The sequence below is a fragment of the Lolium perenne genome, chromosome 1, assembly GCF_019359855.2.
Source record: "Lolium perenne isolate Kyuss_39 chromosome 1, Kyuss_2.0, whole genome shotgun sequence".
Taxonomy (NCBI): Eukaryota; Viridiplantae; Streptophyta; class Magnoliopsida; order Poales; family Poaceae; genus Lolium; species Lolium perenne.
This window is the reverse complement of record NC_067244.2, coordinates 103,493,159-103,517,400: the sequence shown is the minus strand read 5'-3', so window position 1 is coordinate 103,517,400 and position 24,242 is coordinate 103,493,159. Positions and strand designations below refer to the sequence as shown.

The following is a 24,242-nucleotide window of genomic DNA, read 5'->3' as shown; positions in this document are numbered from 1 at the left end:
TTACCATCAAATCCGCATGGCTATTGGTGATGAATGGAAAACGGCATTCAAGACCAAACTTGGTCTCTATGAATGGCTCGTTATGCCTTTCGGTCTTTCCAATGCTCCATCAACTTTCATGCGCCTCATGAATCACATCTTGCGTCCTCTCATTGGCAAGAGCGTGGTTGTTTACTTCGATGATATTCTTATTTATAGCAAAAACCTCGAGGACCATGTGCAACATGTGAGAGAAGTCTTGTGCATCTTGCGCCATGAAAAGCTTTATGCTAACCTCCCCAAGTGCACATTTGCTCAAAACAAATTGGTTTTTCTTGGTTTTGTGGTTTCCGCAAATGGGATTGAAGTTGATTCTTCCAAGGTGGAGGCCATCCATAATTGGCCTACCCCTACAAATGTTGGCCAAGTCCGAAGCTTCCATGGACTTGCCGGGTTTTATCGCCGCTTTGTGAAAGACTTTAGCACCATCGCTTGCCCTTTGAATGAGCTTACCAAGAAGAATGTTCCGTTTGTTTGGGGCAAGGCCCAACAAAATGCTTTTGATGAGTTGAAGAAACGCCTTACCGAAGCTCCACTTCTTGTTCTTCCAAATTTTGCCAAAACTTTTGAGATTGAGTGTGATGCAAGTGGGCTTGGTATTGGTGGTGTTCTTATGCAAGAGGGCAAACCCGTGGCATACTATAGTGAGAAGTTGGATGGCGCACGCCTCAACTATCCTATATATGACAAGGAGCTCTACGCTTTGGTTCGTGTTCTTGAAGTTTGGCAACACTATCTTTGGCCAAAAGAGTTTATCATTCATTCCGACCATGAGTCCTTGAAATATTTGAAAAGCCAACACAACTTGAACAAACGACATGCAAAATGGGTCGAGTTCATTGAGTCCTTCCCATATGTGATCAAATACAAGAAGGGCAAGGACAATGTTGTGGCGGATGCTCTTTCCCGCAAAAACACCCTTTTGCTAACTCGTTTGGATTTTCATGTTTTGGGACTTGAAGAGATCAAAGAACTCTATCCTTCCGATTCTTTCTTTGCTCCCATTTTTGAGAAGTGCTCCGTTGAGCGAGGAGTGGATGATTTCTATTTGCATGATGGCTATTTGTTCAAAGCTAACAAGATTTGCATTCCCGAGTCTTCGCTTCGAAAATTGCTTTTGCAAGAGTCTCATGGAGGAGGTCTTATGGGCCACTTTGGCCGTGACAAGACATATGCCATGCTCTCAACCCACTACTATTGGCCAAAGATGAAGCGAGATGTGGAGCGCCTTTGCCGTCGGTGCACAACATGCTTACAAGCTAAGTCTACCTCCAACCCTTATGGTCTTTACATGCCATTGCCTATTCCTTATGCACCATGGACCGATATTAGCATGGATTTCGTCCTAGGCTTGCCTCGTACTAAGCATGGTCATGATTCCATATTTGTTGTAGTGGATAGATTCTCTAAGATGGCTCATTTCATACCTTGCCATAAGAGCGACGATGCTTCACACATTGCTTCATTGTTTTTCAGGGAAATTGTCCGCCTACATGGAGTACCGCAAACCATTGTGTCGGATCGAGACGTCAAGTTCATGAGTTATCTTTGGAAGTCGCTCATGGCGAAGTTTGGAGTGAAGCTTCTATTCTCATCATCATCGCACCCGCAAACGGACGGCCAAACGGAAGTGGTCAATCGAAGCGTCTCCACCCTCCTACGTGTTCTCGTGAAGAAAAACTTGAAGTCATGGGAGGAGTGCCTTCCTCACGCCGAGTTCGCCTACAACCGCGCCAAGCACAAGACTACATCACGGAGCCCCTTCATGGTCGTCTATGGCTTCGAGCCTTACACGGCACTCGACATACTTCCGCTTCCCCTCCACGAGCGCATCAACATGGACTTCGACAAGCGCACCGCCGCCGTCAAGAAACTCCATGAAGAGACAAGGGCAACCATACAAGAACATGTGCTTCGTCAAGCTACCCGCCTCAACGCCAAGAAGAAGGCAAGGATATTCGAAGAAGGAGACCTCGTTTGGATACACCTCCGGAAGGAAAGGTTCCCTCATGAGCGCAACTCCAAGCTCAAGCCAAGAGGAGATGGCCCCTTCAAGGTCCTCAAGCGCATCAACGACAACGCTTACGTCATCGACATACCAACATCCAAGTACTTGGTGAGCAACACGTTCAACGTCTCGGACTTGTCACCCTATCATGGAGATGAGGAAGTGCAAGAGTCGAGGACGACTCTTTCCCAAGGGGGGGGAGATGATGTAGCCCCGGTCACCGACGTAGCTACACCAAGACCAACAAGTCCCCCAAGTGGACCGATGACACGAGCCCGAGTTAAAGCTCTTCATGACGAGGTGAACTCGCTCCTCACCACCCTTGATCTTGGTACTCCTTTGGATGGATTGCTACCTCATGCCGACGTGTTATGTGTCATTAGGTACAAGGAGCATCAAGAGCACGAAGAGGAGGACACACCATGGTCAAGAGGAGGAGAGGAGCAGCTGGACGCGAAGATGGACCTGGAGCTGGACTGGAAGCCGCCCGAAGAGCGCAAGGAAGAGAAGATGGTCGGCTGGTCCAGAACCCGGTTTGACCGGCCTCCTGACCGGGCCACCCGGTCCCCAGCCCGGTCTGACCGGCCTCCTGACCGGGCCGCCCGGTCCGAAACCGGGATTTGCGCTCGTGACATCCGGGCGCCATCCAGGGGACTTGGAGCCTCGTCCGGTCGCCGCCCGGTCCCAGGCCCGGTCTGAAACCGGACTGCCTGGTCACAGGCCCGGTCTGACCGGCCCCCTGACCGGCCTGCACGACTTGAGTTAAATCTTCGGCCCGAACTTACCTTTTCGGCCTGTGACGCCTTGTAAGACTATATAAGCACCCCACGCACCCCTTTAGCTCTTTAGACTTGTTTTGAACTCAAACCTAACTTTGAGCTTAGTCTCCCTTGGGTATCATCCCTCTGTAATCAAGGCACCTTGGTTGTTGATTTGGAACTTGTTGAGTGAGATTCTAGTACAAGATACTCTCTCTCCCTCACCAAGCTCTTCTTCTCCAATCCCAATCTCTCCCCGGGGAATTCTACCGCATGTCTCTTCCTCGGAGATTCTATTGGCATGGTCCATCGAGCCACGGAGGTAAGCATCGGGTGTATCGGGTTGTGTGTGTGCGTGAGTCTCGGAGTTCCTCGTGTTCATCGCCGTGTTCTTCGTGTTCCTCGCGTTTTCCCATCTTCCCCCTTGGTTTCGAAATCAATCCGCGAGATCGGGCCACACACGGGGTCTTAGACCTCATCACTACTAGCTCGGTGTCACGCCAACACAAGAGAGACCGTGGCTTGGTTGCAAAATTGAGAAGCAACAAGATTTGCGCAAGACGCCTCTCTTCTCTTTTCTCTCTTTTGCTTAAAAGCTTTGGACTCTTTTGTGTATAGGTGTCACTCACACACTTTTTTTTTCTTTTTGTATTTTTCTTTCTTTTTCTCACTATGTAAGGATACTACTATCTATGTAAGTATGTCACACTTCTTTTGCTTATCTTTTCACACGAGCTTGCTTCAAAGCTTTGCTCAACACACGCACACCCTCACGGTCGGGATGCTTGCGCAATGCTTCGCAACACTAGAAAGCCACTCTCGATAGGAAAGGTACGCAAAAGAGGCTAGGGCTACAAGTTAGGAGCAAGTTATACCACTTGATGATGGTGGCCGACGATCTTGAACTTGCTATGGTGGAGGTGTCAAGTGAACCGCTTGGGTCCTCGGGGTGCCGTCGTCGTTGTCGATGTTGCGGAAGCTTTGCGGTAGCTGAAATGGCACTCAAACCGAAGTCCAAACACAAGGGGGTTAGTACCAAAACGAAAAACGAAGGTTGCTGTCAAAATTTCGGCCAGGCGGAACTTCCGGTCCTGAGGGGCGGAACTTCCGATCCGGGGGCGGAACTTCCGGTATTTCCGGGCGGAACTTCCGGTCGCAATCAGATCTGCGGGCAGTTCGTCGATTTGGGCGGAAATCCGGGCCGAAATCCTTCGAATTAGAGGAAAATTTGGCACCAAAAGCTGTGGGAAGGTGGGGGAATTGCAGATCAACACCAAAGGCAAGTTTCTATTGGAGCAAAACCACAAATAACTCAACAAATCGAGAGATCGATCCAAGGCCAATTTGGGGCTATTTTTTGGGAAAAATTTTTGGGAATTTTTTTTTTTGGGCGAAATTGGTGGAATTGGGGTATGTGGGGGTCAAATCCGTGGCAACCAAAGAGCTGCTGATACCATATGATGTGGACTAAGTCCAAGGATGTGCCCGATCTTCACGGATTTGGGTGGAACTCGTGGGGGTAGGTGGATGAACGCGATGAACACGAAGAACGCGAGGGGGAATCGTGGGGATACAACACACACACGCACACAAACCGGTTTTCCCTCGTAGGCCCGATACACCTACTCGATAGAGGTTGCGAGAAAAGACCTTCCGGTAGAAGTCCCACAAAGAGATCGACAAATCGAAGCTCGCAAGATCTAGAAGGGTGAAAAGACCGGAAGGTTGATAGAAGTGCAAGCAAAAGACCAAATAGGTAGAAGTGCAAGCAAAAGATCAAACAAATGGTAGAAGTCACCAAAGAGATCTTGACAAGTCGATAAGGAGCCCGGGTGGGTACAAGATCATAGATCTAGGTAGGGTTCCCACAAGGGTGAGCTAAGCTCAGGTTTAATTTCACATTAAGTCTAATCTCAGATCTGAGGCAACCAGCCTATTTATAGGTGGGGGGCGAAGGGGTAAGTTACTGATGAGGTCTAAGACCCCGTGTGTGGCCCGATCTCGCGGATTGACTTCGAAACCAAGGGGGAAGATGGGAAAACGCGAGGAACACGAAGAACACGGCGATGAACACGAGGAACTCCGAGACTCACGCACACACACACCCCGATACACCCGATGCTTACCTCCGTGGCTCGATGGACCACGCCAATAGAATCTCCGAGGAAGAGACACGCGGTAGAATTCCCCGGGGAGAGATTGGGATTGGAGAAGAAGAGCTTGGTGAGGGAGAGAGAGTATCTTGTACTAGAATCTCACTCAACAAGTTCCAAATCAACAACCAAGGTGCCTTGATTACAGAGGGATGATACCCAAGGGAGACTAAGCTCAAGTTTAGGTTTGAGTTCAAAACAAGTCTAAAGAGCTAAAGGGGCGTCCTGGGGGTATTTATAGTCTTACAAGGCGTCAAGGGCCGAAAAGGTAAGTTCGGGCCGAAAATATAACTTAAGTCGTGCAGGCCGGTCAGGAGGCCGGTCAGACCGGGCCTGTGACCGGGCGGGCAGTCGAGGCCGGTCGGCCGGGCTCGTGGACGGGCGGTCCGGTTTCAGACCGGGCTCGGGACCGGGCGGCGACCGGACGAGGCTCCAAGTCCCTCGGATGGCGCCCGGATGTCACGAGCGCAAATCCGGCTGTGGACCAGGCGGTCCGGTCAGGAGGCCGGTCGAGACCGGCCGTGGACCGGGTGGTCCGGTCGAGGAGCCGGTCGACCGGGTTCAGGCCGGCCGTCCGTCTTCTCTTCCTTGCGCTCTTCGCGACTTCTGTCCAGCTCCATGTCCATCTTCATGTCCATCTTCTTGTCCAGCTGCTCCTCTCCTCCCTTTGACCATGGCGTATCCTCCTCTTGGTGACCTTGATGCTCCTTGTACCTAATGACACATAACACGTCGGCATGAGGTAGCAATCCATCCAAAGGTGTACCAAGATCAAGGGTGGTGAGGAGCGAGTTCACCTCATCATGTAGTGCTTTGACTCGGGCTCGTGTCATCGGTCCACTTGGGGGACTTGTTGGTCTTGGTGTAGCGACGTCGGTGACCGGGGCTACATCATCTCCCCTTGGGAAAGAGTCGTCCTCGACTCTTGCACCTCCTCATCTCCATGATAGGGTGACAAGTCCGAGACGTTGAACGTGTTGCTCACCAAGTACTTGGATGTTGGTATGTCGATGACGTAAGCGTTGTCATTGATGCGCTTGAGGACCTTGAAGGGGCCATCTCCTCTTGGCTTGAGCTTGGAGTTGCGCTCATGAGGGAACCTTTCCTTTCGGAGGTGGATCCAAACGAGGTCTCCTTCTTCGAATATCCTTGCCTTCTTCTTGGCGTTGAGGCGGTTGGCTTGACGAAGAACATGTTCTTGTATGGTTGCCCTTGTCTCTTCATGTAGTTTCTTGACGGCGGCGGCGCGCTTGTCGAAGTCCATGTTGATGCGCTCGTGGAGAGGAAGCGGAAGTATGTCGAGTGCCGTGTAAGGTTCGAAGCCATAGACGACCATGAAGGGGCTCCTTGATGTAGTCTTGTGCTTGGCGCGGTTGTAGGCGAACTCGGCGTGGGGAAGGCACTCCTCCCATGACCTCAAGTTTTTCTTCACGAGGACCCGTAGGAGGGTGGAGAGGCTTCGATTGACCACTTCCGTTTGGCCGTCCGTTTGCGGGTGCGATGATGATGAGAACAAGAGCTTGACTCCAAACTTCGCCATGATCGACTTCCAAAGATAACTCATGAACTTGACGTCTCGATCCGACACAATGCTTTGTGGTACTCCATGTAGGCGAACGATTTCCCTGAAAAACAATGAAGCAATGTGTGAAGCATCGTCGCTCTTATGGCAAGGTATGAAATGAGCCATCTTAGAGAATCTATCCACTACAACAAATATGGAATCATGACCATGCTTAGTGCGAGGCAAGCCTAGAACGAAATCCATGCTAATATCGGTCCATGGTGCATAAGGAATAGGCAATGGCATGTAAAGACCATAAGGGTTGGAGGTAGACTTAGCTTGTAAGCATGTTGTGCACCGACGGCAAAGGCGCTCCACATCTCGCTTCATCTTTGGCCAATAGTAGTGGGTTGAGAGCATGGCATATGTCTTGTCACGGCCAAAGTGGCCCATAAGACCTCCTCCATGAGACTCTTGCAAAAGCAATTTTCGAAGCGAAGACGGGAATGCAAATCTTGTTGGCTTTGAACAAATAGCCATCATGCAAATAGAAATCATCCACTCCTCGCTCAACGGAGCACTTCTCAAAAATGGAAGCAAAGAAAGAATCGGAAGGATAGAGTTCTTTGATCTCTTCAAGTCCCAAAACATGAAAATCCAAACGAGTTAGCAAAAGGGTGTTTTTGCGGGAAAGAGCATCCGCTACAACATTGTCCTTGCCCTTCTTGTATTTGATCACATATGGGAAGGACTCAATGAACTCGACCCATTTTGCATGTCGTTTGTTCAAGTTGTGTTGGCTTTTCAAATATTTCAAGGACTCGTGGTCGGAATGAATGATAAACTCTTTTGGCCAAAGATAGTGTTGCCAAACTTCAAGAACACGAACCAAAGCGTAGAGCTCCTTGTCATATATAGGATAGTTGAGGCGTGCGCCATCTAACTTCTCACTATAGTATGCCACGGGTTTGCCCTCTTGCATAAGAACACCACCAATACCAAGCCCACTTGCATCACACTCAATCTCAAAAGTTTTTGCAAAATTTGGAAGAACAAGAAGTGGAGCTTCTGTAAGGCGTTTCTTCAACTCATCAAAAGCATTTTGTTGGGCCTTGCCCCAAACAAACGGAACATTCTTCTTGGTAAGCTCATTCAAAGGGCAAGCAATGGTGCTAAAGTCTTTGACAAAGCGGCGGTAAAACCCGGCAAGTCCATGGAAGCTTCGGACTTGGCCAACATTTGTAGGGGTAGGCCAATTATGGATGGCCTCCACCTTGGAAGAATCAACTTCAATCCCATTAGCGGAAACCACAAAACCAAGAAAAACCAATTTGTTTTGAGCAAATGTGCACTTGGGGAGGTTAGCATAAAGCTTTTCATGGCGCAAGATGCACAAGACTTCTCTCACATGTTGCACATGGTCCTCGAGGTTTTTGCTATAAATAAGAATATCATCGAAGTAAACAACCACGCTCTTGCCAATGAGAGGACGCAAGATGTGATTCATGAGGCGCATGAAAGTAGATGGTGCATTGGAAAGACCGAAAGGCATAACGAGCCATTCATAGAGACCAAGTTTGGTCTTGAATGCCGTTTTCCATTCATCACCAATAGCCATGCGGATTTGATGGTAACCACTACGCAAATCGACTTTAGAGAAAATCGTGGCACCACTAAGTTCATCTAGCATGTCATCTAAACGCGGAATGGGATGGCGGTAACGGACGGTAATGGCATTGATGGGGCGACAATCCATACACATCCGTTGCGTCTCATCCGGTTTAGGCACAAGGATCACGGGAACCGCACAAGGGCTAAGGCTTTCACGGACATACCCTTTGGCGAGGAGATCTTGAATTTGACGGTTGATCTCCTTGGTCTCTTCGGGGTTGGTGCGGTAGGCGGCACGGTTTGGGAGCGGAGCGCCGGGTATGAGGTCGATGCGGTGTTCTATGCCGCGGAGTGGTGGTAGTCCATGAGGGAGCTCGTCGGGGAAGACGTCTTGAAATTCCTGCAAAAGAGACAACAAAGACGGAGGAATGTTGATTAAGTCGTTAGTCTCCGACGCGGGTCCCTTGCATATGAGCACATAGTGCAATATGGTGGATGGGTTTTCTTGGAGCTCTCTCCACTCACTCTTGGTGGCTAGAAGGACACTCTTGGACTCACTCATATATGGCTTGTGGCGCTCACTCTCTTTGTGGTGGGTCGCTCCCTCTCCTCTCATCTCACTATGGTGGGTGTGGAGTTGTGCCCTCGCTAAAGCCTTCGCATTGTCCGCGATGATTTGGCTAGGAGTCATCGGGCGCAACTCGAACTTCTTGTCGTTGACCTTGAAGGTGTATGTGTTGGAGAGTCCATCATGTATAGCCTTCTTGTCATATTGCCAAGGGCGGCCAAGCAACATGTGGCACACCGTCATGGGTACCACGTCACACTCGATGGTGTCCTCATAAGGGCCGATCTTGAAGTTGACGGTGACGGTATGTTGTATCTTGACGTTGCCCTTGTCACTCAACCATTGGATATGGTAGGGGTGAGGATGCTTGCGGAGAGTAAGGTGGAGCTTCTCACACAACTCGGTGCTTGCAAGGTTATGGCAACTTCCACCATCTATGATGACCTTGATCGACTTGCCACCAATTCCGGCACGGGTTTGGAAGATGTTGCACCGTTGGTCTTCCATAGCATGAGGTTGTGTGGTTAGCACCCTTGTGACCACAAGTGAGGGACTTGGGTCATGCTCACATAAGAGAGGATCTTCTCCACTATCTTGTTCATAAGCTTCTTCACTTGCCACGGCGGCTTGCACAAGGGCTTCATATTCATCCTCATCAAGAGTCTCGATGTCACCATTCTCCATAGTGATCATGACCTTGGTGTTCTTGCACTCAAACGATTTGTGACCTTGGGTGCCACACTTGAAGCAAGTGACACTAGAGGGTCCCGTGGATGCCTTAGAGGAGGCGGTGGAGGAGACCGTTTGCTTCATGCGACTTTGGATAGTCGGTTTCTTGGAAGGTGTAGAGGATTCGTCGGCCTTGGCACTTGTAGCATAAGGAGTTGATGTAGTAGGAGGAGTCGATGTAGCGAGCTTGGAGGAGAAATAGGACTTGGCCTTGGAGTACTTGATGTCCTCAATCACTTGGCGCTCGGCCTTCGATGCTTGGTGGACTAGCTCAACCATGTTGGAGTAAGGTTGGAACTCGACAATCCTCTTGATGGGATAAGTAAGGCCATTGAAGAAGCGAGCAATGGTTTGCTCCTCGGATTCTTGGATGTTGGCTCGCATCATAGTGAGCTCCATCTCCTTGTAGAACTCCTCAACGGTTTGGGTGCCTTGCTTCAACTTTTGGAGCTTGTTGAAGAGGTCTTTCATGTAGTGCTTTGGGACGAAGCGAGCATGCATCTCCTTCTTCATATCTTCCCAAGTGTCAATTGGAGGTTCACCCTTTTCTTCGCGAAGAGTGAGGACTTGCTCCCACCAAGTGTTGGCGTAGTCTTCAAACTCGAGTGATGCCATAGCCACTTTCTTGGCACCGGAGTAGTTGTGGATGCGGAAGATCTTGTCCACCTTGAGTGCCCATGAGAGGTAAGCTTCAAGGCGTCGTCTTCACCTTTGAACTTGGGCATGTTGAACTTGAGCTTGCCATACATGTTCTCTTCATCCTCCCAGTTTCTTCTACGAGGAGGGGCGCCGTCAACTCGTGCGGCTAGAGGTGGAATAGGAGGTCTTCTATGGCCAACCATAGCATTGGGTTGGCGTTGGAGTTGAACACTTGCTTCACTTGGTTCACGGTGAGGATGTGGTTGAAGATCTTGTCGCGGTTGAGGACGATGCTCAATGTTGGGTCTCTCATCTTGATCATGGTGTAGTTCTCCTCGTCCACGTTGATCATGGTGAGGGTGGCGACGAAGATCTCGCCGAGGTGGATCTTGAGGATCTTGGTCTTGGGGATGGCCATCACGCCCATGGTGGGCATGGCGATCCGCTTGGTGACGATCTTGGTGAAGGCCTTGAGCTTGTGGGGGACGCTCATGTGGACGAGCATGGCGATGTATTTCTCCACGCCTAGAGTTGGAGTGAGAGTCTTCATGACGAGCATGTTGGCGATGAGGTCGATGATGGTCTTCACGCCTTGAGGAAGAGCTTGGGGATGAAATGCCACCATGAGAGTAATGGTCTTCATGCCTTGAGGAAGAGCTTGATGAAGAGGAAGTAGAACGGTGTCGACGATGGCGACCCAAGTTGGTGATGGCGCGCTCGAGGCTATCCATGCGCCGCTCCATGTTGGCATCATTGGCCGCCATTTGGCCATTCAAGTTGTCCGTAGCTTCACGAAGAAGGGCCAAGTCTTGGTTGACGGTGGAGAAGTTGTGAGCCACCTCATTGTATTGCTCATCGATGCGCGTCTCGAAGAGAGAGAGTTGCTCCTTGAACTCTTGTCGTTGCGTCCATAGGTTGTGTTGAGTAGCCAACCTCTCGGTGTTGCGAAGGATCTCTTCATCCCTATTGGTATCTCCGGTCCTATCCATGATGCAAAGACAAGAACTATGTTGTGTATGTTAGTGGAAGGAGACTACCTCGTACCCTTACCAAGGTAAGATAGTATTGAGGCAATCCACCAAACCGAAAGCAAGATCAAGTGTATCGGGTACACACGCAAAACCACACGCAAAAGCTAGAAAATATGGTGTTAGGCGAGTGTTGTGGAAAGCCAAAAGACAAATCCAAGATCGAGTATGTTGTTAAAAGTGGGTAAAGTCCAAAAATCCAAATGTCAATGTGAAGATCACTATAAACACGGAAGAAGTTGCGGAACACACACACGAGATAAGCGGGGTTAGTGCAACCAAAAGTGAGCGGAAAAGTGTATGTATAAGTGCTCGGTGTCACACTAACACAAGGAGAGCCAAAGCTTTGGTTGCAAAGGAAGAGACAACAAGATTCACACGTGGCCTCTCTTCTCCTATCTCTCTTTGCTTAAAAGCTTTTTCTCTTTTGTATATGGCGGCACTTGCACTCGTTTGTATCTTTGGTGGCACGTGGACACTTTTGTGTATATGGGCGTATGGATGTATGGATGTATGGATGTATGGTGCTACTCGCACTCTTTTTGTGTTTTTGGGGCTTTTTGACGCACTATGTTAGCGTTAGCCTCGCTTTTGCTATCTTGCCACACGAGTGTTTGCTTGGGTGCCTTACTCAACGCGACATACACACCTCACAATGCGGGGCCACGTGCAATGTCTCGCAACACTAAACAAGCAATGCTCGATGGGATAGATCGCAAAAGGAAGAGGGGTTACAAGGTGACCTGCAAGTTACACCTGCGATGGTGGTGGTGGTGGTGGTGGTTGTGGTGGTGGTGGAGATCGCCGGATGTCGAGGTCGAAGGGGGCGTTGCGTCGCCCGGTCGGAGGCCCGGTTGGACCGGGTTCTGGACCGGCTTGCCCGGTTTGCCGCCCGGTTGACCGGGTGCTGGGCCAGCTCGGCCGGTCGTGGGCCCGGTTGACCGGCTGCTCAACCGGATTTCGCGGGATGAACTTTCTCTCTCCTGTTCTTCACGAAAACCAAACCAAATCGACCAAATCGAGGGGAAACGATGGAATTGGAGGCTAAAAGTTGGGGAAATAGTAGATCAAGCACAACAACACCAGATCCACGGACCAAAACCACTCAAAACGCAACCAAATCACAGATCGGTCAAGAGGCAATTTAGGGCTATTTTTGGGGATTTTTTGGAAATTTTCTAGGAACGAAATCGGGTGGGTGGGAGGTCAAATCCGCGGTAACCAAGAGCTGCTGATACCATATGATGAGGTCTAAGACCCCGTGTGTGGCCCGATCTCGCGGATTGACTTCGAAACCAAGGGGGAAGATGGGAAAACGCGAGGAACACGAAGAACACGGCGATGAACACGAGGAACTCCGAGACTCACGCACACACACACCCCGATACACCCGATGCTTACCTCCGTGGCTCGATGGACCACGCCAATAGAATCTCCGAGGAAGAGACACGCGGTAGAATTCCCCGGGGAGAGATTGGGATTGGAGAAGAAGAGCTTGGTGAGGGAGAGAGAGTATCTTGTACTAGAATCTCACTCAACAAGTTCCAAATCAACAACCAAGGTGCCTTGATTACAGAGGGATGATACCCAAGGGAGACTAAGCTCAAGTTTAGGTTTGAGTTCAAAACAAGTCTAAAGAGCTAAAGGGGCGTCCTGGGGGTATTTATAGTCTTACAAGGCGTCAAGGGCCGAAAAGGTAAGTTCGGGCCGAAAATATAACTTAAGTCGTGCAGGCCGGTCAGGAGGCCGGTCAGACCGGGCCTGTGACCGGGCGGGCCGGTCAGGGGGCCGGTCGACCGGGCTCGTGGACCGGGCGGTCCGGTTTCGCATCGGGCACTGGGACCGGCGGCGACCGGACGAGGCTCCAAGTCCCCTGGATGGCGCCCGGATGTCACGAGCGCAAATCCCGATTCTTGACCGGGCGGTCCGGTCAGAGGCCGGTCGACCGGGCTGTGGACCGGGTGGTCCGGTCGAGGCCGGTCGACCGGGTTCTGGGCCGGCCGTCCGTCTTCTCTTCCTTGCGCTCTTCGGGCGACTTCCTGTCCAGCTCCATGTCCATCTTCATGTCCATCTTCTTGTCCAGCTGCTCCTCTCCTCCCTTTGACCATGGCGTATCCTCCTCTTGGTGACCTTGATGCTCCTTGTACCTAATGACACATAACACGTCGGCATGAGGTAGCAATCCATCCAAAGGTGTACCAAGATCAAGGGTGGTGAGGAGCGAGTTCACCTCATCATGTAGTGCTTTGACTCGGGCTCGTGTCATCGGTCCACTTGGGGGACTTGTTGGTCTTGGTGTAGCGACGTCGGTGACCGGGGCTACATCAGTTACAAGCTGAAAAGTGCTGTCGTGCTGAAGTTCGATGGGGCGGAAGTTCCGGTCAACTCGGGCGGAAGTTCCGGCCAGGGGCGGAAGTTCCGGTCTGGAGGGGCGGAAGTTCCGGTCGGGGCGGAAGTTCCGGCCAAGTTCCGGCCTTGTTCCGGAATTGCGCCATTGTCCCGCAGTAACATCCAGGGGGGTTTTCGCCGACTTTCGGAACTTGGGCGGAACTTGGGCGGAAGTTCCGGTGGGCGGAAGTTCCGGTCCCTCGGGGCGGAAGTTCCGGCCTGATCCTGTCTTCTGGGCGCTGGAAGGCATCTGGAGGGAATCTGGAGGGCATCTGGGCGGAAGTTCCGGTCCTGGAGGGCGGAAGTTCTGGCCTGGCAGCTGTAGCTCCATCTTCGTCATTTCCAGCTCTCTCTCCATTGGCTTGGTCTTCATGGCTCGCTTCTTGGTCGATGTACCTGATTGAACATAGGGTATTGGCATGAAGTAGCAAGCCATCCAAAGGGGTGTCAAAAGCATACATGGAGAGGAGCGAATTCACCTCTTGGTGTAGGGCTTGAGCTCGAGCTCGTGTCATTGGACCACGAGGAGGGCTTGTCGGTATTGAGGCGGTGGTGTCCGAAGGCCACCCCGTATCAAGGGGCCATCTCCTCTTGGCTTGAGCTTGGAGTTGCGCTCATGAGGGAACCTTTCCTTCCGGAGGTGGATCCAAACGAGGTCTCCTTCTTGGAATATTCTTGCCTTCTTCTTGGCGTTGATGCGGTTTGCTTGACGAAGCACATGTTCTTGTATGGTCGCTCTTGTTTCTTCATGTAGTTTCTTGACGGCGGCGGTGCGCTTGTCGAAGTCCATGTTGATGCGCTCGTGGAGGGGTAGCGGAAGTATGTCGAGTGTCGTGTACGGTTCGAAGCCATAGACGACCATGAAGGGGCTCCTTGATGTAGTCTTGTGCTTGGCGCGGTTGTAGGCGAACTCCGCGTGGGGAAGGCACTCCTCCCATGACTTCAAGTTCTTCTTCACGAGGATGCGTAGGAGGGTGGAGAGGCTTCGATTGACCACCTCCGTTTGGCCGTCCGTTTGCGGGTGCGATGATGATGAGAACAAGAGCTTCACTCCAAACTTTGCCATGAGTGACTTCCAAAGATAACTCATGAACTTGACGTCTCGATCCGACACAATGCTTTGCGGTACTCCATGTAGGCGGACAATTTCCCTAAAAAACAATGAAGCAATGTGTGAAGCATTGTCGCTCTTATGGCAAGGTATGAAATGAGCCATCTTAGAGAATCTATCCACTACCACAAATATGGAATCATGACCATGCTTAGTGCGAGGCAAGCCTAGAACGAAATCCATGCTAATATCGGTCCATGGTGCATAAGGAATAGGCAACGGGGTGTAAATACCATAAGGGTTGGAAGTGGACTTAGCTTGTAAGCATGTTGTGCACCGGCGGCAAAGGCGCTCCACATCTCGCTTCATCTTTGGCCAATAGTAGTGAGTGGATAGCATCGCGAGTGTCTTGTCACGTCCAAAGTGACCCATAAGACCACCTCCATGTGACTCTTGCAAAAGCAATTTTCGAAGCGAAGACTCGGGAATGCAAATCTTGTTAGCTTTGAACAAGTAGCCATCATGCAAATAGAAATCATCCACTCCTCGTTCAACGGAGCACTTCTCAAATATGGGAGCAAAGAAAGAATCGGAAGGATAGAGTTCTTTGATCTCTTCGAGTCCCAAAACATGAAAATCCAAACGAGTTAGCAAAAGGGTGTTTTTGCGGGAAAGAGCATCCGCCACAACATTGTCCTTGCCCTTCTTGTATTTGATCACATATGGAAAGGACTCAATGAACTTGACCCATTTTGCATGTCGTTTGTTCAAGTTGTGTTGGCTTTTCAAATATTTCAAGGACTCATGGTCGGAATGAATGATAAACTCTTTTGGCCAAAGATAGTGTTGCCAAACTTCAAGAACACGAAACAAAGTGTAGAGCTCCTTGTCATATATAGGATAGTTGAGGCGTGCGCCATCTAACTTCTCGCTATAGTATGCCACGGGTTTGCCCTCTTGCATAAGAACACCACCAATACCAAGCCCACTCGCATCACACTCAATCTCAAAAGTTTTTGCAAAATTTGGAAGGACAAGAAGAGGAGCTTCGGTAAGGCGTTTCTTCAACTCATCAAAAGCATTTTGTTGGGCCTTGCCCCAAACAAACGGAACATTCTTCTTGGTAAGCTCGTTCAAAGGGCAAGCAATGGTGCTAAAATCTTTCACAAAGCGACGGTAGAAACCGGCAAGTCCATGGAAACTTCGGACTTGACCAACATTTGTAGGAGTAGGCCAATTGTGGATGGCCTCCACCTTGGAAGAATCAACTTCAATCCCATTAGCGGAAACCACAAAGCCAAGGAAAACCAATTTGTTTTGAGCAAAGGTGCATTTGGGGAGGTTAGCATAAAGCTTTTCATGACGCAAGATGCACAAGACCTCTCTCACATGTTGCACATGGTCCTCGAGGTTTTTGCTATAAATGAGAATATCATCGAAATAGACAACCACACTCTTGCCAATGAGAGGACGCAAGATGTGATTCATGAGGCGCATGAAAGTAGATGGAGCATTGGAAAGACCGAAAGGCATAACGAGCCATTCATAGAGACCGAGTTTGGTCTTGAATGCCGTTTTCCATTCATCACCAATGGCCATGCGGATTTGGTGGTAGCCACTACGCAAATCGACTTTAGAGAAAATTGTGGCACCACTAAGTTCATCAAGCATGTTATCTAAACGCGGAATGGGATGGCGGTAACGGACGGTAATGGCATTGATGGGGCGACAATCCATACACATCCGTTGCGTCTCATCCGGTTTAGGCACAAGAATCACGGGAACCGCACAAGGGCTAAGGCTTTCGCGGACGTACCCTTTGGCGAGGAGATCTTGAATTTGGTGTTGGATCTCCTTTGTCTCTTCCGGGTTGGTGCGGTAGGCGGCACGGTTTGGAAGCGGAGCGCCGGGTATGAGGTCGCACTAGTAGGAAAAGCCTCATCAGTGGCGCACGAAAATGGGCTTCTGTGGCGCACGGGTGGTGCGCCACAGAAACGTCGCCACAAAAATAAGGTTTCTGTGGCGCATCTGGCTGTGCGCCACGTAATTAGTTTCGTGGCGCACCGGGTCCCTGTGCGCCACGTAAATAGGTAGTTCTGTGGCGCATGAGTTGTAGCTGCGCCCACGAAATGGGTGCGCCACAGAATTATGTTTTGGTGCGCCACGTAACAATCTACTGTGTATACTCGATTTTGTGCTCCCTGGTGTATTATACAGGTTTTATACTGGTTTTATACACCGTATACAGGTTATATACTGATATAATATAGATAGATATAATATGGACATATATAATCATCACATCATCATCACATTACTTATAGCCCGATCGAGTTATACATATAGCTCCATACAACTCATAATCGATGCAAATTAAGAAAGTTCTCATCATCTCAAGATACAAACGAAGTGACACCGGCCGCCGCCTACACTAGGATGAAATAGAGTACCACCGCGACGATGGTGAGCAAGAGCGAGAGCACAAGGAAGGTCTTCATCTTGCTCTTGTTCGCTTGGTGCGCCCTCCACTTGGCAACCGCCTCGTGTCTAGTCGGGTACCCTTTGTAGCAGTTGCCGCTAAACTTGTGCACCTGTTTCTTGCACTCCTCCCACTCCTCGCACACTCCTGGAACCCGCCCCTCGAACACGACGTAGTACGTCATCTCTATGGACACAAGGCATATTAGTATATAACGCAATGGAAAGAGTTAGAGGGTTCACATGCATACATATTCACAAGAATTAAAGCAAGGAAATAATAATAAACCTAAAAGACATATAGCATCTGTATCACATAAGTAATAGGGTTCAACGATAACGACTACAATAGTAATTGAAGTCCAACAACGACGACCACCATTTCGAGCAAATTAAGCAAGTTTAGTTTACAACACTGTACAAATTGTCCATCGATTCAAAGTAATGCTAGGCACACCGGCCTCGGTCAACGAGACGTCTTCTTGAGCGGCTCCGGGAACGGCTTGTACAAGTCCTTCGTCGTCCACGTCCTTCCATCACCCTGCCTATGTAGGCGTTCTTCGATATCCCTCTTAGACAACCCTCTGAGTTGGTGTAAGAGCCCCGATGAGTTGGATACATCTTGTAAGATAATTTCCGAGAGCTTTACTTGGATGCGATGGAAGTCTTCTCTAAGATCATCATCATTGATTTGCCTCGACATTTTAACGGGGTCTCGCTTACTAGGTGGCAAAGACATCATCTCTGCATCCTCGACAAACCCTTTAAGGTGATGGAGGACATAGAAGGCCTCCTTAATGCTGCCAGCTGGCTGCTTGACACAAGGGAAGTCGATCACGTGCTTGAACCCGGGCTTTTTAATGTCCGGCCTGATATGTTGCCCATTTTTGTCGAAGGTGCCTCCATTTTTGGAGTAGCCAAGGATAGCCTCATCGAGAACACCCCTTATTCTCTTGTAGTCTTTCTTCGTCGTCGTACTCGACGAGTCGAAATACTGGGCTAGTGACCACTTTGGATCTAGGATGATGAGTGTGCAGTATTTGTCCCTGCTCAACATATGCAATTGAAATGGAATGTTGGAAATGATCGGCAATGGAAGAAATATATAAGAAAGCATAAGTTACGACGGCCGTGAGCGGATGTGTACTTACTCGGGAAAGACAGGCAGAAGAATGGTGTTGCTCTCTTTGTACATGAGCATGAAGTTCTGGAGGTATCGCACCGCCTTGGTCCGTGTCCTTGAGCCGTCCTGGAGTTGGCTATCGCGCATGTAGTAGGGATCCGCTACCGCGATGTGGCGGGGTCTCTCTTTGTTGATCTTCATCTGAAGATTGATCGCGTATAGGCGGACCAAGTTATAGTCGAGCCGTTTCGAGTGAAATAGGTTGAAGACGTCCTCGAACGCTATGAAGAAGATATCCGCGGGGTCTTCATTGACGAAGTTCTGGTCGGACGGCACCTTGACCGTGAACACCGGGTAATTTGGATCCTTTTCTTTAAGAAGGACGCTCTCTAGATAAATAATAGTGTTCTGCAAAGGGAGCATTGGTCCACTTGCGAGGTGTTCCATGTCCGGAGGCGATGTCGGTTTACGACTTCATGACACCGGGCAAGCCATCCGGTGTAGGTGGTACCATGTCGTCGGCCCGGATCCTCTTAGGAGCAGGCTGGCTCGAAGATGCGCCCTTCTTGGCTCCTCTCTTCCTTGCCTTCTTCACCTGACCTACTGGGGGTGCTGGTGGTGCAGATGGTGGTGCTTCAGGTGCTGGTGGTGCTTCGGGTGCTAGTGGTGCTTCTGAGGTCGCTGGGGTTGATTTGGGTGGCTCCCCGATGATCGTCTTACGCAGCGTGTTAGGGCTGAAAACGGTAGCAGGCTTGACTTGAGCTGGATTGCCAGCCTCCGGAGGAGTGTCTTGGGAAAGACCCGTGAAGACCAGGCGCTGCTTCGTCACTGTTGGGGGACGACCAAGTTGATCGTCGTGTGTGCGGAAGGCTTGTTCATCCATAGGAGGCATGTACATATCTTGGCTGCAGGCGCCAGTGTTGATGTAGGCATCGATGTCATCATCATCATCTGCATCGTTGCCATCAAGTGGCGCCATGTCCTGGACCTTAGGTGGTGGCGGTTGCGATGCCGCCGCTTGGCGTACCGTGCGTCTAGTTGACGGTCGTTGCGGTAGCGTTCCCAACAACTGTTTGTGGCGTGTGGTGGTGGCGGCGATCGTCGGTTCCTTCCGGGTGGCGGCGGCGACCGCCGGTTCCTTAAGGGTGTCATCGGCGCTGGCGATCTTGGGCCGGATGATAGGGGAGGTGGCGCCGGTGTTTTTCTTAGCACTCGGAAGACCCCCCCCCACAGACGAATCTGGTTCTTCGGCCATTTCATAACCCATGAGGTGCAATCCCCAAGGGTCAAAACGTCGCCTTCGTCAGTGCCCGGAGGTTGAAAGGGGGGCATGGCGTAGCGGTACTCCGGCACTACCATTACCAACTTGACCTTCGCCACGTCTTCCGCCAATCTAGCGCCGTGCATAATGCGGGAAGCCATGACATGGCCGCTAGCAACTTCCACCAACTTGCCGCCGGGCTCCACCGCTTGCAGAAATATGCATGGTTCATCCTGAGTCAGGGGCGCCATGTTGGGCATCGTGAGATGGCAGTCACGAAAGGCATATATAGTTAAAGAAGATGACGCGAAGGAGTAACTAATGAGTTTACCTCCTTGATGGCGTCGATCTCGGCTACTGTCGATACAAGGGCGGCGGTTGGGGGCGTCGATGCGACCAGTTGGAGCTGCGGCGGCGGTTGGAGCTGCGGCGTCGGGGGGAGCGGCGGCGTCTGGTGGAGCCCTGACACCGGCGTCGGGTGGAGCGGCACCGTCGGTGACACGTGGAAGCTTGAGTTGCTGCCGCTGATGCTGGGCACATGTATCGGCCCCACTTGACCTCCCGCATTCCAAGCAGCTAACCCCTCCATCAACCCAGGGGGGATGATCTGTCGGATCTTCTCGTCCAATAACTTGTTCATCATCTCCGTGTTCTCCACAGGCTTTTCGGCCACCAGCTTCTCTAGTGACTCCACCTTCTTCTTCAGCTCCTGAACCTCGGATTTATCCTTAGCCAACGACCTCCTCTCCAGCTTTCTCGTCTTGGCATCCGATCCGTAGTACTTGGATAGCTTCATACTTGTGCCAAAGCCGGACACACGGCCACCCGACGTCGGTGGCTTGTCCAGCTCCCTCTCCTTGTATTTGTTCATCGCCCTGTTGAAAGGCGTGTCCCATGGTTCCGTCGACCCCTGGGACGACGGGCCAGCCTTCGTCAACTCTTCATCCTTCAGACAAAGGAACTTAAGGTTAGCCCATTTGGCTTCATTGCCTGATAAGATGAGCGAAATAATATAGAACTATCCTTACCAGGTACTTCTCGAAATCCCTCACGTCTTCGTGATCCGTAATAAATTCCCCCGTCTTCCAGTCTAAGTAGTAGCGGGACCGGACAAAGTTCCTAGCCTGTTCATCCTGGATTTTGTGCCAGGGGTTTTCTTTCCCCAGACGTACCATCTCGGCATCCTCCTTGTCCCAAGTGGGTTGTTTTCCTCGGTAACCACTGCTTCCGCAATGGTGGGTCCCTAAGTTCAACTCCCGCATTTTCTTCCCCCAGGCGGTCCATTTTTTAACAGTGTCACTCTCTAAGTAAGACTTGAATGCATTAAAGTCTTCTAAGGAGAGCGACAGTTCTTTGTTACTTATCCTCTCCCAGCTTGCACCGGCATCGATCTTTTTCTTCAGCCGGTTCTTCCAGCTGCTCAAGGCGGTGCTCATCTTCGTGAGAGCTAAAGATTCCACCTTCTTATTGAACGGCTCCGGGAACGTGTATCGTTGGTGAAGCTTCTGGAGGAGGGATTGGGCGAGAGCCTCGTTCTCCTTGCTTCTAAGGTCCTGAGTTAGGATCGGCACGGTTTCACGGACGATGCACCCTAGTTGCATGCCGTACCCTTTGGCAACCCACGAAGGCTCCAAGGGTAGGCCACTTTCGGAGACTACCGTGAAATGATCGGTGACGTTGGCGAGCACTTGCGGCCTCCGATCCCTCCTTGGCCTCCTCGCCGTCCTCTTCTTCTTACCCTCCTGAGGGTTGCCGCTGCTATCACCTTCCGTGCGGTTGGCCGCGTTCTCTTCACCGGTCGTCACTTCACCGGTCTCGGCGGCAGCGTCCCAGTTATCGTCATCGTCGCCGGTGTCGGCGGCTCCCCCCCGGCCCTCTCCCTCGGAGGCGGCGTCCCGGCCCTCGTCGGTGTCATCGGCGGCCTCCTGGCCCTCTCCCTCGGAGGCGGCGTCCCGACCCTCTTCCTCATCGCCGGGCGACTCAGCGGCGGCCTTCCGGGGCTGCTCGTAGCACTCCCAGAAGTCCTTGTTGGCCTCTCTCGCTTCTTCGTTCTGGCTCCTGGGCTTAGAAGTGCTGCCCGACATGTTTATTTGCACTTCATTAAAAAGAGGCAACAAGTTAGTACAAAAGTCAACAAAAAAATTCGGCATGACTTTTGCTAATTTTTCTACGTAGGAGTGCCCATTTCTCAACCGAAACGGAAGTTAATCAACGCTTCGGGAGAAATGGGCAACTCAATGAAATCCCTGCAAAAATATCCACCATATACACCATATATCCAACATATCCACCATATATCGACCATACAAAGTTGCCCATCTACAATACATCAAACAAAAGCCAACATAAACCTGGAGCATCTATTTCAGCATATTTTTTTAACCTGGAGCAGTACAACAACAATGACTTTCTTAACCTGGAGCATCTACCACCTGGAGCACTACCACCTGGAGCACTACACAATCTGGAGCACTACACAACCTGGAGCACTACAAAAACCAGAGTACATTAAAGCTAGCACTTCAAACCAGAGAACTGCACTTCAAGTTTTTAGCTAACATTAATTCATTATATATGGGCAGTACCATTGGTACAGCATATAGAGAACTGCACAAAAGCATATACAAGATAATGAGCATGAGCATGAGCATGATCATTTCATAAATGAATTCAAATAGTAGCATTTCATGTACTAGTAGCATTATATGCTTCTTCATAACCAATAGCTATGCAACTTGGTTATAGAGCATAAACAAGCATACAAGCTTATAGAGCAAGCCAACCAGTACACTACAAGAAATCGGTCACGTAAGGACGTTCTTCTTAAGACGTTTTTCTATTCGTCTTTACGTACGAGACTAAGAAGAAAAAAATCGTGCGGTAAAGACGTATTTCGAGACGCTGTACAAATCGTCTGCTCCGTGAGGTGAGGGCATGAGGCCAACTCAATATCTCTGTCCCACCGTTCTCCACAACGAAAGAAAAAAAACTTTGTCTTCCCCAACTACTCTGAATAGATCGGGGGCATGTGAAACCTAGGAGCGCCGCCGCCGGTTTGATCTCACCCCCAACGACCTCTCCGTACGCCCTTCTTCAGAGGTATTTCGTTGCCTCCTCCTCCCCATCTTCTCCACTGTCTTATCTCCCTTGCATCGCTAGCTGACCGTCGTTGCTCTTGCCGCCCGCCTTGAATTGCAGTTCTGCAGCCCTCCTGTCTTCCATGATGTTCATCCATGAGCGCCCAGATCTGGTGTTGCAGATCTTTTTTTTCATCACCGGCACAAGTGGTCAACGGCTCTCCACCATTTGTTTGTCAACTGCTTGTTGATTTGCGTAACTGGCTGTTTCAGAGGCATCGAGCGCTCACATCATCAGGTTTGGTCCGGTTTGTATTCAATGTTATATACAGGTAGGGACGTAGGGTGCTCCCTAGATTTAATGGAATAAAATTGCTTTCTCTTTTGAGTTCATTGCTACAACATAGAATGAGATTTTTACAAAGTCTAAAATTAAGCAGTCATTGGTAGATCGTTGTTGCTACAGATATACAAGCACATAAGTTATTGACTATTTTCATGTATTTGTATGTCGATGTATATATATGTTGATGCTTGATTAACTCAGTCTTATCTATTCCTGCATTTCAAGTATTTCACTTCGATTTTGTTGTTAGTATCGGGTACAAGTAAACTATGGTGGTATCAAGACATAATTTAGAAGTCATAGATGTGAACCATGCAATCTGTTTGTTTTTATTATTCTTCGACCTTAATATATAGACTTTATATTCCATTATTCTGCAGCTTTTGTAGATTATTTGCATTTCTAATTTAGCCATTGTTGTGAACTAAAAGAATTGCTCCTTCAGCATGATGAACTCACAAAGGCAATGCTAAGGTACATTCCAGTTTGTTTTCTTCTAAGTTTGAAGCGTGTTTCATCGGATACCATGGGCAATTATCTAATCCTCTAAAGTCTTATTTATTTAACTGCATCCATATATGTAATAATATTTTATTCAATCAAGTACATAACAAAATATCATTTTTGATGTACATGCTTCACACGCTGAATCCTTAGTGTGGTGTCTAAACTAAGATCTACTTATCTTTAGTTTTCTACAGAAGTGAGCACATGTTTTCTACAAAAGTAAGCACATGTTTTCTACAGAACTAGGCTCTACTTATCTTTTGTTTTGTACACAAGTAACCAACTCTTTCTGTACGGCTATTAAGCATTTGGTAATTGTTTTTCTTGCAGCAGCCAGTTGGTATGCAATAATATACCAATGTGAATAGATGGTGCTCCATTAGGTGAATGAGAATACTGCTCTGATGGCAAAACACCCATGGTACGTGCTCCATTCGTGAATGTGGAAAGTAGAACTTGCTATTGGAATTTACTACCAGATAATTTATTTATGTTTTTGTGTACAGTGAAATTATTTTTGATGGTTTTTAAGCAACAACACAGAACACAGCAAGGAAAACAAGCAGTAGCGGCGACGGAGAGCTGATGTACCATTTCTGCATGCGGAAGCTTGTAGAGATAATCCGACTACTAGAAGAAAATGTATAAGATTTAGAGGATTTTTCCTGGTTAAGTTTGTAATTATTTCATGAAAATGTACAAATCAGATGTAAAGTACTGTTGTGCTCAATCAATAAAGTTTTTTTCTTCAAAAGAATGCACTGTACTTTTCTATTATATTATCGTATCTGATAGCATGTACATTACTATCCTAATACGTGGAAGGAATCTGTCTCCAACAATAAAATAAATATTTCTATTTAAAAGTTATAAAAATGACTTAAGATTCTTTGGGACGCAAGAACATACCGTAAAGACGATTTGTGGCGGAAATTAGCACAACGTCTTTATAGTGATAAGCACGCTTTATGGAC

At 49.4% G+C, this 24,242-nt stretch overlaps 1 long non-coding RNA gene across 3 annotated transcripts; it reads left to right on the top strand.

Annotated features, from left to right (window-relative positions):
• Nucleotides 1-22,252: 22,252 nt before the first annotated feature.
• LOC127298271 (uncharacterized) lies at nt 22,253-24,025 on the top strand. Of its 3 annotated transcripts, none has more exons than XR_007849693.2 (4): nt 22,253-22,437; nt 22,537-23,487; nt 23,602-23,689; nt 23,775-24,025. It is a non-coding gene; the product is annotated as an uncharacterized lncRNA (long non-coding RNA). The 3 variants fall into 3 exon arrangements; XR_007849690.2 differs by having other exon boundaries at nt 23,599-23,689; XR_007849688.2 differs by having other exon boundaries at nt 22,254-22,437; nt 22,537-23,689.
• Nucleotides 24,026-24,242: the final 217 nt, after the last annotated feature.